This window comes from Falco punctatus (assembly GCF_963210335.1).
Source record: "Falco punctatus genome assembly, chromosome: 14".
Classification (NCBI taxonomy): Eukaryota; Metazoa; Chordata; class Aves; order Falconiformes; family Falconidae; genus Falco; species Falco punctatus.
This window is the reverse complement of record NC_137594.1, coordinates 7,308,540-7,322,826: the sequence shown is the minus strand read 5'-3', so window position 1 is coordinate 7,322,826 and position 14,287 is coordinate 7,308,540. Positions and strand designations below refer to the sequence as shown.

At 39.2% G+C, this 14,287-nt stretch overlaps 1 protein-coding gene across 4 annotated transcripts in view; it reads left to right on the top strand.

The window, feature by feature from the left end:
• Positions 1-14,287, top strand: part of WWOX (WW domain containing oxidoreductase) — a 550,369-nt gene that overhangs the window by 368,182 nt on the left and 167,900 nt on the right. The gene's annotated exons all lie outside the window — the stretch shown is intronic.

Sequence of the window (14,287 nt, the reverse complement as noted above, 5' to 3'; positions counted from 1 at the left end):
TGTTATACAGTAGTGAATGGAGATCAAGCACTTCTGTTTACCTATGAAATTGCCTATTAAAATTACAATAACCACCATAAAAATGACTTTTCTATGTCTCTCCTCTGAGAGGAAGTTTCAATTTACTGGTTCATGTGAAAATATCTTGCAAGTAATTGTAAATATTTTAGGTAGATTTACTCTGATGTTACTTGATGTGTCAAATTCATTGGGAAAAAATGATCTAGTGAAATGTTAAAGAGACACAATCAAGTTGAAATCTGTTCAATTATTTAAAAAGGGGGAAGTCATTTAATATTCTGTACTTGCATAGAGTTCCTCCTTACAAGTAGTTATGTAAATCCAGGTTTGAAAGTTGAATGTTCCCTTTTACTTTTATTTAAAAAAAAAACACCAAAAACCCCAAACAAACAGGAAAACCACTAAAAAATCATGAAAATGGGGGAATAGGTAGTGGAGCAGAATTATCAGTAGACAGAGGGCCTTGACTTTAGTTGGTTTGAAGGAACACAGCTCATCAATATTTGGGACTCGAGTCCAAGGTGGCACAAATTAATCAAATTTAAAGTCAAAGCCCAGCTGCAGGAGAGACGGTGCTTTCCCTTCCTAGGAGTGTTCCTTTGATCACTTATTGATATAATTTAAAATTTTCCAGCAGGTTGTATAAAATGAGAACTCAGGTTATATTTTAACCAATATTATAAGATTTCGGTGGAAATTTTACTTTCTGATCCCGATCACAAATCAGTTGAACTACCTTCCACGTACTGGAAAGAACCCAGGCTGTAAAGCAGATCCCCGGCACCAAGGTCATAACCCGAACAAGCCAGGCAGTGCAAATAGGGCTCACCTGTGGGTGATCTGCTGGGCCTAATGCCAGATGAGATGCAGGTGAATCCCCCTCATTAGTTTAAGTGCTCTCAGGTTTGTTGGCTCTTTTGGCTGTTCGTTTTTTTGTTTTTTTGGTAGCTGGGAAGGAAGCAGTACCCAGATGGAAGTTTGGGCAGCTTGCTGGCTGCTGAAGAACTTTCTGTGGTTTGTTCAGCTCTGTTTCCATCTGCTTTGGGCTACCTCTGAAGGTAAAACCAGATATGGGTCTATGTTTTTTTGGGGGGGAAATTGTTTACACTGTTGAATGTGGTAGCTTCAATTTTTGTTTTCTCTTGGGGGGGTTGCGCTTCATCTCTTTCCATAGAAAGCGAATGAAAAAAGGCTTGATTTGGTGGCAAGGGAATTAGTCAAGATATGAGCTGGGGGCTAATTCTGCTAGGAGCTAAAGTGTTTCTGTGTGAGACTGGAGAAAAGTGATTAAAAAGGAAGGTCTACACCTTAAAGAGCAGAAGGTCTTCTTGTACCCAAGGTGTTATTTTTTGGATGGAAGAAAGGTGCTGCTGTTTGTGGGTGTTACTGGATGTTTTTCCTGTGGGGCCTACTGATGAAACTTTTTCTTTAATTTTTCTGAAATTCAATCATTTCATAACCTGAACTGGTATTTTAAGTGCTGTTTGCTCAGCTCCTAGAGGCTGAGAAGGGATGTGACCTCTCTTCCAAGGTGAGTCAGTGTTGTTTGGTGCCTTCTTTAACGGTGGGGTATATGTGGACAGTGGTTAGAAAAGGACATATGCTGCCACTAAAAATTACATGGATAAAATTCAGATGCTGTTTCATACAGAAGCCTCCCAGAGATGTGTGTTCACTGTTCAGCTGTTAAGATTGTTATTAAACTTTATGGACCATAAACCCCATGGAAACAAGGAAAGTGAACAACTATGCTATTACAATAGTGTCAAAACAGGAGACATATTTCATAGCTTCAAAACTATAAGCCTGCCTACTTGCAGCATTTCAGCTCTCGTGGGCTGCCTCAAACTAGTGTTTATTTAATATCTAAATTAAATGCAATATTGCTAATACATAAAGCCTGGAAAAATATGTTCCTTTTAGCTTAAAGTTCAGCTTCATAAATCTAGCTTTGCAGGCTGCCTCCTGAAATGGGAGTTGGTTTTTTTGTGGTTGTTTTTTTTTTTTTTAATTTAAATATTTGTCAGACATCCATCATCTCTTAATATTTCCTGTCATGGGAATCTACTTAATTCCAAACTAAATCTGTCTTGATTTCCACTAAATGCCCCAACTTGCTCAGTACAACAGACCCCTGATTAGGGGAGACAGACAAACAAGGGGATGAAAGCATCCTTGACACACTGTTGTGGGAGTTGAAAGAGAGAAAGCGGAGATGCTAAATGCGTTCTGACTCAACAGGGCGATGTATTTACTTTCAAAAGTATTTATTTTGAGAAAGGAGCCATCAAACCCTGTGTGTGTGTGTGTTTTAACGTGTTAGCAGACTTGTCCCTTGTATGTACATATTTGCCTTTTAGTGTCCTCCTGCAAATTGCTTTTGACCGAGCCAAGTTGCACTTTAAATACCATCTTTCACATAGGCATAGTTAAACTTCTAAAAACAATGCTCAAAAAAAAAAAATCCCCAGAACTCTTATTGCAAGATTCTGAAGACTGGGGAGCATGTATGTATGTAGTTTTTAACCCCCTGGTTGGGGGTAGCCCATCGATTCCTTCTTCTCAGGGGTGATTAGCTCTGTCCTTTTTAATAGTGTGTTTTAAGGTAGGTGAAAGTAGTGTCTAGTTTTGGCATTCTTGACCTAAAGTAAAAGTGAAGATGCTGTGATGTTTATTATGGTGGGGTTTTTTTCTATTAAAGGCTAAATTCCCTCCAGATCTCTTTTTTTGTTGTTGTTGTTTTTACAGGAAGTCTAATATAGTAAAGTGGGGCTGCAGTAGGAAAACAGAGAAAATAAATGCTGTATAACTGAAATTTTGTCCTGGGATACATAGTGCTTATGTCATCATGTGATCAGATAGTGTCTGATATTGCTAGTTTCCCCATGATTTGTGGGTTACTGCTCTGCTGGAGAGTGGGTTTCTTGGGGGGTGTTTTGTATGGGGGTTCGTTGTTGTTTGGTGTTTTTCCTTGGGTTTTCTTTTTTCACTCAAGCATTTGAAAGAGATTTCAGGATCTGAAAAGAAGTAACCAAGTTTGAAAAATAATGACTGAATTCTGTAAGAATGAAAACTTAATATTTCTTCTTTCCCTTCCCATAATGATGATTAATAAAAAGACAGCTTCAGTATGACCTGTCCCCTCCTCCCACACGCGCTCTCCCTTTTCCTACAGACTGCTAATGACTATTGCTGTAATTGTTAGGTGCCGTTGATCGTAGGAACGTATTTCATGCTGCTGTTTATTCTGGGTCTATAAAGTTAGTATTCATATGATTCTCCTATCCGAGCTGATTAATTGCCACCGAATTAGGGACTGTACTTTGAAGGAATTTTCCTGTTGTTTCGTATTCATGGCAAACATGTTAATGCTGGCAGGGAAAGTTTGCTACACGTGTTTTATCCTGGTTTGTTGCTCATCAAATGTGATTCCCCTGAGTAGGGTTTAAAATGTTATGAGCCTATGACTGTAAACAATTTTTCATGTGACTGGTAGGTTATTTTTCCTAAGCACCTTGCTAAGTGTACATTGATAGTTCTGCATGTAAACTGACCTACTACACAGGGCTTGCTGACAATGGCGTTATTTATTTGAATTTATCAGGTGCTGTTTTTTAAAGAATGGTAATACTGTCTAGTAGAGTCCTGCCGAGAGAATTGTTTGGAAGATATGCCAGGAGAAACTAATATAGAAAATGCTTGAAACCAGTTCCTCTATGAAAATCAGAGAGGGAAAGAAGCTGAGTGATATATCTATACATATATCGATATATATACACGTGCTTTTTGTTTTTTTAAACTAGGACAGCAATTCAGTTGAAATATGAAATGTTCAGGCCAAAAAGAGTTCCTAAGCCAGGAAGACTTGTTTTTTTCCCCAAATGCTTCTATTATAAAATGTCTTGTTCCTTAAGTGGGCATTATGTTACTCTATTTTATAGGTACCTTTGCAAAAGAAATTTAATTACATAGTCATTTTAGATGGTAAGAATAAGCTGCACTGTATACAGTTCCCAAAAAGTGAATTCATCTTTAATGTGCCATCTGTTGCTGCAGTACAATGCGAAGATAAATAGTTGAAAAAGAGAAAGAGAATTGACAAGAAAGAGAAATGGGGTTTGATTTGCCCTTTCATCTCACACATAAAACAACATAAGCTCAATCAATGCACAGAAATGAAAGCTAATACATAATAGCTGTTGGTCCTGAATTTTTTCCCCACCTATTGTTTCAAGTCCTAATTAAGAAAGAGGAGATGCGAGTTAGCGTAGCTCCTCCTGCCTACCTAGGCTCAGCAGTGCCGTGTCAGGCTCTCAGCAGCAGGTACTGCGGGACTGAGAACTCTCCCACCCCGCTGAAGTTCAGCGGGTGTGTGATGGCTCAGCTGCCTGGAAAAGGGAGAACCAACATGTGAATGAATAAAGCCCGTGCCAGGAAGTTTTAATCGGTGCTTTTTATGAAGGGGATTTTGATGGATAGTTGGAGACTCTTTACCGCGGAGATTCCCCCGCTCTAATGTCATGCTTTTAGGAGCTTGTTAGACAGCTTAAAGCTGTGATTAATATTTAGCAAAATGATATATGGGGAGGCTTGAAAGCTGAGGCTATTTACTATGTGTAATTAGCTATGGTTATTATTTGTAAAAGATGCTTTGTGGATTCTAGATGTAAGTAACAAAGCCCAGTATAAAGGTTTTATTAGTTATGAAGTCCGGTTAGTATCAAAAAGATGTTCTGTAAAGCCCATTATTCAAAGAATTTGAATCATTTGAAAAGAAATATTGAATGAAATCATAAGCATAAAGCCTTCTTTTCTTCAGGGACACATGCTTCTATAAAGATTTTTGTGGTGAGATAAGGTTGTCTATTCCTTCTCTTCCCTTCCCTCCTTGTGTTTAAAATGAACTACGTTTCAGAGGCATCTGTGTGTAGGCTCTCAAAGCATGAAGGAACAACAGAGTAAGGAAATGAGCGTTGTTAGCTTAGCGAAATAAATTCCACCTGACACTTTAAGATGACATGGCTTGCTTCAACAGGAGGAGATTAAAGAAAAATTCCATCTTCCCGTGATAGGAATTATCCCTCTATTATCCAGAGCCAAAGTCTATAATAACATATATATATATATATAAAAACAAACCAACTTGCTGCTTCTCCCAGGTCGCTGAAGTGCTGCATTGAAGAAGTGGTAAAGATAGTTTAAAGCAAACACTTGGTATGTGTGTGTGTCCTTTCTCATCACTGCTTGCTTTTTAGGGTCAAGTGGTAAGAGACCTAGATATGCAGAGTCTGGTATATATGGAGCTTTCTCCTCTTCCTCTGCAAGCTAGACACTCCAGACAGTTGGAGACTTCATAAATAACTCAATATGAAGATGTGGTTTCATTTTGTGTTTTTATTATGGCAAAAAAAAAAAAAAATCCACTCTTAAGTATTGTGAGGCAGGCTAGGGGTAAAAAGGGAGGCAATCATTTTGCTATGCATACTGTGGTAAAATTAGGTAATTGGAAGGTTGGTTTGAGCCTGATTTAAAAAGGTTTAGAGTATTTCCTATCCCAGGTACCTCTTAACATCAAAAGAGCCTTTGGGCATCTGCTGCATAAGTAAATTTTAACTTGGCCTTGAAAAACTAGATGCAATATTCCTTGGAGCACTCAGCTTATTTATCTCTTGTCCATTTAGTGCATATCAGCTGTATTTCAAGAATTCAGCAAGTCTGGTAGAATTATAAATGGAATGATGTGATAAAAGTCTTGGTTCTGATCGGGGCTCCATCCCACTGATCTTTTTGATTCCTCTTTTAAAAGTTAGTTATTCTAGGAAGAAAATAAAGGAGGGATGGTGGTGGTGATGCTTTCTCTTAGCTTTATTATGTCTGTAAATCTTTCTATGCTGATCATGGTAGTAATTCTGAAGAGCACTTTCGGACTTCTTTACTGAAATACGTGTGGGAATAATGGAGTCTTGTTGTGTCTGATCTCAGGTTGGCTTTATTATGCAAAACCAGTGAGCAGCTCTAGTGCTCAGATAAATCCTAGTGGAACATATTAACAAAAGCATGTACAATTACTCTTTACTGACTTTCAAACCATGCTGGCGTTGTCCTCAGTTATAGTGAACATGTTTTAGTTTTGTTTTATGATGTTGTTGTTTAATTGTGAGAGAAATAAGTTTTTCTTTATACCTGCTCTCAGTCTTATTCATGTTTGCCTCCTTGTATCCCTTTCCTTCTTTCGTTCCTCTCTTCTTTTTAATCAAGAATTCTAAATCTGATTAGCCATCACTACAGCTTGATAAATAGATGGTGTTTCCAGCCAAATTTGCATTTATCTCCACTTAAAACTTCTTAGCAGAGCGGTAATAAAAGAAAGCATTTTGATAATTTTTGAAGAATTATGTTCTCTTGTTAAAAAAAAAAAAAAAAAGGATTTTCCTTAACCTTATAATAAGGATATTTAGTTCTGCAGGAAAAACTGCTTTTTGAACAGGCTATCTGCAGGAATGTGCTGTGTCAAAATGGATACGTGCAGGATGCAAAAAAAGCCTCATTTGTTTTGCTGGGTTTTTTTAGTGATTAACACTTGCAAAGAGTTCTAGTTTAATTCTTGACATTTCAAATTCAGAAGAGTTTGGAAGTATTTATCAAGTTTTAGGCAAATAAAAGTTTGAGAAACAGCCTGAAGTATTTGTGTAATTTATTAATTCTTTATTTGTTCAGTATATAAAGTTGATAGACTGAACAAAATAGGTCTGCTTTAGTATCAAACCATTTGGTCCAGCTAAGTTCTAGAAGGATTGTCTAAAATTAAAAAAAAAAAAAAAGAGAGAGAGTTAGTGTTCACCTTTTTTTAAGTGTGTGTTGGTTTTGGTTTTTATTCCCCTCCCCTTTCTCCTGGCAGGGGTTGGCAGGCAGATATGGGTGTATTTTAACTTTATGCCCTAAATGGAGAGAGCATGACCATATCCAATCTTCACCTTCAGGGGGTGAAGAAAAGCCTGTATGACAAATCTCCTCTTTCCAAGGCATTGGAACATAATAATATCTGTTTAATCATAAGTAAAAAAAACCAGCCCTCCCCCTCTCCCCCCTCCCCCCCCCCCCCCCCTTCTTCTTTGCCAGAGGAGAGCTTGGTGAACAGACCTAGGTTTTAAAGATGAGACTTGTATGTGTTGATGCTTTTGCTCTAAGAAGACTTGGAAGGCAAATCTGATACAGGAAGAAAAAACCTCTGTTCTGATCTTGCTAGAAGCAACTTAGTTGTCAGCAGTGTTTGCAACACTTCTTGTGTATTCTGTTCTGTAAAGCATCTCTTCAAACTCCAGTTTCTACTATCCCTTTAGCAAAACCTAGTCTCATACAAATCTCTTAAATATTTTTATCTTAATCATTCCTTGTAGCTGCATCTTAGAACCATGAGCTGCGTTCCCAAATTCTCATGTGACAGTTCTTTTTGTTTGACCTTTCTTATCAATGCTACAATGACTGTCACTGTACTCCTACTCTGAGACTCTCCGCTGCTGGAGTAAGAGCTAATGGCTTTAGCAGCTGCACGTTTTCCAGATGTGAAACAAAACTGTTCCCTGGTGCCACCATACCACCTCTGAGTGGTGGTATAGGTGTGGAGCTCCCATCCTACCGCACCACATAGGCTTTGTTTCAGGGATGCTGAGCCATTTCAGGGGGGTGGCCCCCAGGTATAGTAGAGGCCTTTGAGATCACGATGTGGAAGGCATGCCCCATCACCCGAGCGCTGGTGTGGTTACAGGAGTGTCCCTGCCTGATGGTGACTAGCAGCTGGGGTGGCACACCTGCCGAGGTGTCGCCTTGCTCAGTGCAGAGGTGCCCAGCTGTTGTTTGTGAGCATATGGAGCAGCGAGAGCCCACTGTAGCACTCATAGTTCTGAAAAGACAGTTCCCCAGGAACAGATGTAATTCTGGTACCTGCTTTACAAGAAAATATTCAACCTTCCTTGGACTGTTTTGGTTTGGAACTATGTACATCTGACTTACTTGCAGTAGTAGTGTTGTGGTTGTAACAGTGGGTTGAGAAGCTGTTGTCTTTTCTTCCAAAGCCACGTTCTACCACGGGAAGGCTTTACGCCAGGGAAGTCAGTGCTGCTGTAGCTTAGCAGCTTGGTGTCACTCAGAAGTGTTCTTCTCAGGCTTGCCTCCCTCTATTCGGCTGTACAGCAGCTGCCTCCCTGGCACATGAAGGTTGGGAACTTGGTTACTCCTGACCTGGCAGATGTCACATGGAGCTGAACCTTGAACACAGAAGTGAAGGAGAAAAACCCAACAACTTTCAAGCTAATCTTGCGTCCAGTGAACAATTAGATTCTTGTAAGATAGTGCAATGAAGAACATTCCTGACTCCGTACCTTACTACATTTGTTGGTGCATGCAGTGGAATCCTAACAATCTTAACAAAATAAGGCTGTTCCTTAATGTGGCAGTGCACGGTGGGACACCAGCATATATATTTTCCATTTTGCTTGCTTTGTTACTAGGCTATGGTTAAGCTTGATTAACTGTGTGTCCAAGATTTTACAGGTTTCCTTTTTTAGCTGCAGCAAAGCACAGTAGAAGTGTGTTTTGCTGTTGAAAGGGAGTGTTTCTGTTCACTAAGTAATTACAATGGTATTGAGATTAAAATGGTGTAAATATATCATAGAAGATAAGGGGACTAAACATTAGGGGGACAAATTATCATAGATACAGGTGTGTTATTTTAATTATCCTATCTGTTTCAGTATCTTAGATACCAGTTTATGAAGTGATAAAGCTAGATAACATTGTTTGAGTTGATGTTCAGCTTATAATTTGCTGTGGCCTTTTAGCATAATGTAACTACCTCTGTGTAAAATCAGTCAACAATGTTCAGGTATAAAAACTGAGAAGTAGTACCACAATGTTGGCTTTTCTTGCACATCTGACATGCAGACGTGTATCTATATACAGCTTAGTCATAAAACGAGTGCTGTAAACCTCCATGGAATATGTTCACTTTTTCTAAGCCTTTGCGTGGTTTTTCTATTTGTCACCTTCTTTGTATTTCCTCTTACTCCAGTTTAACAGAACCATGTGGGCTTTTTTATGTCTTCAAGTCACGATGCACATTTACAAAGCATATATTGGTAATAAAAATAGTGGTGAAACTCCCAAAGGAAGATCTGGGTTTGAGATGACTCAGACCAAGGAGGGGACCTGTGACACAGTGGCTCTGCTAATTAGAAACAGAGACACAGATTCTACTGGACCAGTATAAGGAGCTGCATGCTTTACTTACACCAGCCAAATCCAGGTGTACTTGTTCCCATTCTGCTAAAGGAAAACAAATACGGATACATTACAGCACCTGGACATCCCCTGCCCTCTGGCCACTGTGGCCCTTGGTGCAAATGATGCTGTTCCTTGCTTGCAGGACCGTGTTCTGCCGTTTTAACCTTTGCCAGCATAAAACTTTGACTCTCATAAAATGTTTTGAAGTTGAGCCTGGAACAAATGTGTTTGTCTCTTTCCCTAGCTTGTTTTTAAAGCATTTTTATAAAAAATAAAAGTACAGCTTTTGACTGGTGCATTGACGTGCTCTTGGCTGCACTGCTACGACTTCAGGAGGGACCACTGCACCAATAGTGTTTTGTTTTCTTGAAGAGCTGAAAAATTTAAGAGCAGGAGGAGAAGGAGGAGGAAAAGGGGAGGATGCGCGTAAATGTTTGAGACATAAATTGTGGCAGCTGCAGGGCTGTGGTGACTTCTGTGTCCAATTTCCAAGCAGATTTCTGTGGTCCTGCCCTTTGTGAGTTGTGTTCCTTCAAATGTGGTTCTCTTTACCGTACAATACCTTTTTTCAACAAGTACCTTTCACACTGATCCTGCACTGCATGTGGGGGGAGTATGTGTTGCTGTGTGTGTTTTCCTGGGTATTGCAAGGCTTGTACTTCAGACTAGAGTGCAAGTCCCAGTTTCAAGAGATCAGGGCTTGTGCTTAAAGTTGACTCTGTATTAAGACTTGGATGAAATAACATAATGACTGTGGGTATGTGCATTCCAGTTTGTGTTTTATGCTGGAGCTCCACTCAGTAATTGAAAAAAGAAAGCTAATCACTCTGGCCTCTGGTTATATAGTATATGTGCCTACAAAGGCATTTTGTCCTTTGTATATATGTAGTTACATAAAATATTATTTATATTTGTGTTTCATAAAACTCAGAAGTTTAGCAGGAGTGTGCCTGGACCTCTGTTTCTGCCTGCCATTTCTTTCTGCCTTCAAAATCTTCTTGCTTTGAAGTAAATAACTGCTTTTGCTACAGATGTCTTAGTGCTATAGAGAGCTGTTAAAGTAATTGTACCCACTTCCAAAAGGTGTGAAAAATGAGAATTCCTGAGAAAAGGTTTTGACATCTTCTGAAAAGATAATAACAGTGTAGGCTAACAGGGAGAAAGCTGTACACTTTACTTTCAGTTTGATCACTTATTTTATACCTGTGCATTACTGTTTCTTTAATGTTCACATATAAAATTCAGTTAAATGTTGTTCCTAAGAGCTGCAGGCAAACTCCTCTGAAAATACCAAGATAATGAACTTGAACCTGAGCTTTCTCCATCAAAGAAATCATTATAGACAATGTGTTTTAGCTTTTGGCTTTATTCAGTTTAAATTCACATTTTCTCTTCCATGGGAAGAAGAAAGTGCATCTTTAAGAAGAGGTGTTTGTTAAATCAATATATACCTGTTGGTATTGCTAGGAATTGCCTTTCTGCTTTCAAGCTGCTGTACAAAATACCTGAGTAGGCATAATGTCAAGAATGGAAATAATCAAAGTGTATTTAAGACTCGCTTTAAAAAAATCCATTTAAAAAGTAGGAATGTGTTTTTCAGGCATTTTAAGACCATAAATTGAAACACAAGTATTCAAATTATTTTTCAAAGAGTTTCAAAACTGTAGTGTATTTGCATAGCCACTGAGTGAACTTTTTTGTCCTCAGCATTTAAGTTTTCTAGCAGTACTGTATTTTAGGAGACTCCAGTGCCCCATAAAAAGCAAATACTCAAATTTTCGGTTTCTAGGTACTGAATATTTTCCCTTCTGCTGGCTTTGTTTTTATAACTGTAATTTATTTTAAAAAGAAAAAAGGAGAGAAAGTGAGAAACTAAAAAAATGAATGGGAGATTTTGGAAAAGGTCATTAAAGGAGCTCTCTAAAATCTGATAGATACTGTCAAATGTTAAAATAAATACACTACCATGGTAAAGAGGAGGTGAGCTGGGGCCCAAGCAGCATAGCTGCACAGAGCTTACACTTTACTAGCTAAACCTAAGCGATGCTACCTGATTTCATTAGCAAGAGGATCCAGAATGTAAACGTTTGCAGTAAGAATAACAAAACTACTTCAGCCTTTACCAGTCAACAGCTACAAGGGGCTCTCAGAGGCTATTTACAACTGCTGAGGCTCCTAGTTTGGTCTTGCCAGCACCGAACTTTTCTATGGAAGGTATATTTTATTATTCCTCCAGGATCATGAAGTGTCCAGCAATCACTGATCTTACTGAAAGAAAAAACATTGACGCAGTAGTCTAAAAGCGTGATTGATGCTGAGTAAAAGATCAAGAGTAGCCTTGGAAAAGTAAGCTTTTAAAACTGAAGATTTATATATTCAGACTTCGATGGGTTTGGTGGTTCATGGGGTTGTTTTGGTGGTTTTATCTTAACTTTAGAATAACCACGATGAACCCATCAAGAGACAGCGAGTATGCTGCCAAGTATTAAAAATGATAGAACAAAAATGTGGTACAACAAACGCATCTCTTGCATCCTGGAGTGCCTAATGCTGCATTCACCCCCTGCAGAACACCCCAGGGAAACCACCTGCTACGGTCTCTCTGTTGGAGCCTCGTCTGAGGCTGTGCAGAGGTTGACAGAGAAAAGTGACATTTGTGGTTGTTCTAGCAAAACCGGATCACACAAGGCAGGCAAACACCTTGGTTTTCAAAACTAAGCTAGTTTCTACTCTCTCACATGGTCTATTAATGCTCCAAGCAATTAATGTCAGCTCTATTTTGTTTGTATTGATTCTCAGCTTGCTCGTTCTCTCATGCCTTGTTCTGTGCCAAGTCATGGGCCAGCCTTTCTTCATCTTGACTTGGTCAAAAAAAGAGACGGAATATTTACTGGAGCACAGTAGTTTGGACGATGGAGAGTTATTTGTAGTGATAAACTACTGTCCTATTGTATTCCACTCTTATCCCCGCCATTGCTTCTTGGGGCCATAAACCTGTTGGTAGATGTCTGTTCTAAGTCATATTAGGAAGAAGCCTGATCATTATGAACATCAAATTGCTCTTTAAGGCCTGGAGTTCATCAGTCAGGATGATCGAGGCAGGGTGTGTATCAAAGTCTACTCGGTTTGAGACACAGGGAAACTAGGAGCATTGTCCCATCAAAACTTACAGCCTGGCCTGGAGTTCAGAATGGGATGTTATGTCTTGTGAAATGAGCGTACATTGATCTCCGTTGGTGTTCATGGACACCAAAGTTATTGCTCCTTCCTACCTTCCACAGCTGGGGAAGGCATTAACAATGAGCTGCAACTTCTTCCATAGGTGATTTTTTAAAATTTTATACTCTTAATATTCCGCAGAGTCCATTCCTGACATCTCAAATGCCAGTAGTTTGACCCAGAAAGAAAGAAGAGCCACCATGATTCTGGCTCAAAAAGGAGGTTTTAATGCAACAATTAAAAGGTTTTGGGCTTGAGGTTTTTTTGGTAGAGCAAAGTTTCAGTTTCAGGACCTATCTTCTAGCATTAAATGTAATAACAGCTCTATACAGTTGGTGCTCCAACAAATGTTGCACTCACTTTTCTATGGATCCACTTGCAAAAACAGAGTTCAGAATGGAGTAATTTTCAACAGGTCTCTAAACAGAGAATTCCTATCCCATATTGTACGTATGGCTGCAGCCTTCAGGAAAAAACAAAATGGTAAAATAGCATCGTAAGGTAGGCATCTTGCCTGGAGTTAGCTGGCAGCACAGGATGGAATGTCACCGTGTCCCCTGTCTCGGTGGAAGGCGGTCATCTCTACTGTCTGCCTTAGTGTTAGTGGTCTCGTCTCCACTGTTCTAGCAGTGCTGCTTGCAGAGCTCTGCTGTGGTTTACAGTTCCACTCCTACAATCTGTACCCTCAGGTGTGACATAAAAACTCATGACTGCAATGAGGTTTGGGTTTTTCTCTCGCTTCCAAGAGCGATATGGTTCTGAAAGGATGAAGAATGAACAGCAAAGGCAGCAATCCTGGAGATGATGAGTTGTGTTGATAAGGCAATACAGCCTGATTGCATTTCCAGAAGAATTCAGAATATCATTTAGTAAATGCTTTCAGTAAGACATACACATTCTCTGGTAAAATCTTACTTCTTTAGAGAGAGATGATGGCTGGAAACATCCTGTGTTTTTTTGTGGTGGTTGTTTTATGATTTCTTATGTTTGGTGCTTTGTTTTCCTGGCATAATCTGTGCCACAGATGCAGTTAGAGCTCCATGTGTTGTGAGAGATTGTGCCTTCCACAAATGTGCAAGGACTGTAGATTTTTATCCCCCCACACCCCCATCCTTCCCAACAGGCTTTGGTCACAACCTTGTACCCCTAGAAATAGATAGATATTTTAGGGAGCAATGTTTCTTTGCTGTTACTCTTGAGGCAATCTGGTATTTGCAGTATACCTTCATGCTACGCGTAGAAATACCCTGTGCACACCTATATGTGACCTCTGATGTTTGTTTATCCTGATTTATGAGATCCCATGCATACTACAGGGAATAAAAATAAATATGCAAAGTGCCAGTAGACTTTTAATGGAGTTACCCAGTATTTTTTCACAGAAGCTGACCTTGAAATTGCTTTTCATGCGCAAGTCAAAATATGTAAATTAAGATCTCAAAGTGACAGTTCAAAACATGTGTATAGTTTGTAAAGTTCTTGCCAAAGCCATGGAAACTTCATGTTCTACAAAGGCCATTCGTCAGCCTCTGAAACTGTGGGTAGCAAGGTGTAGAAAAATGGCATTGCTCAAATACTCGGAGTGAAATTTGGTCAAAGCACTAAACTGCAGTTCAGTAGGATGAGAAGTCTGCCAAAGTTTGCTCGTGAAATCTGTGAACGTACTGCCAGTCCACTGTAGAGCTTCCAGCTCCCTAATAAAAGCAAAAACTAAGCTGGTATGTAAACCTGACTGATATATGCCTAACTTTCTTTAATCTTTGCTACT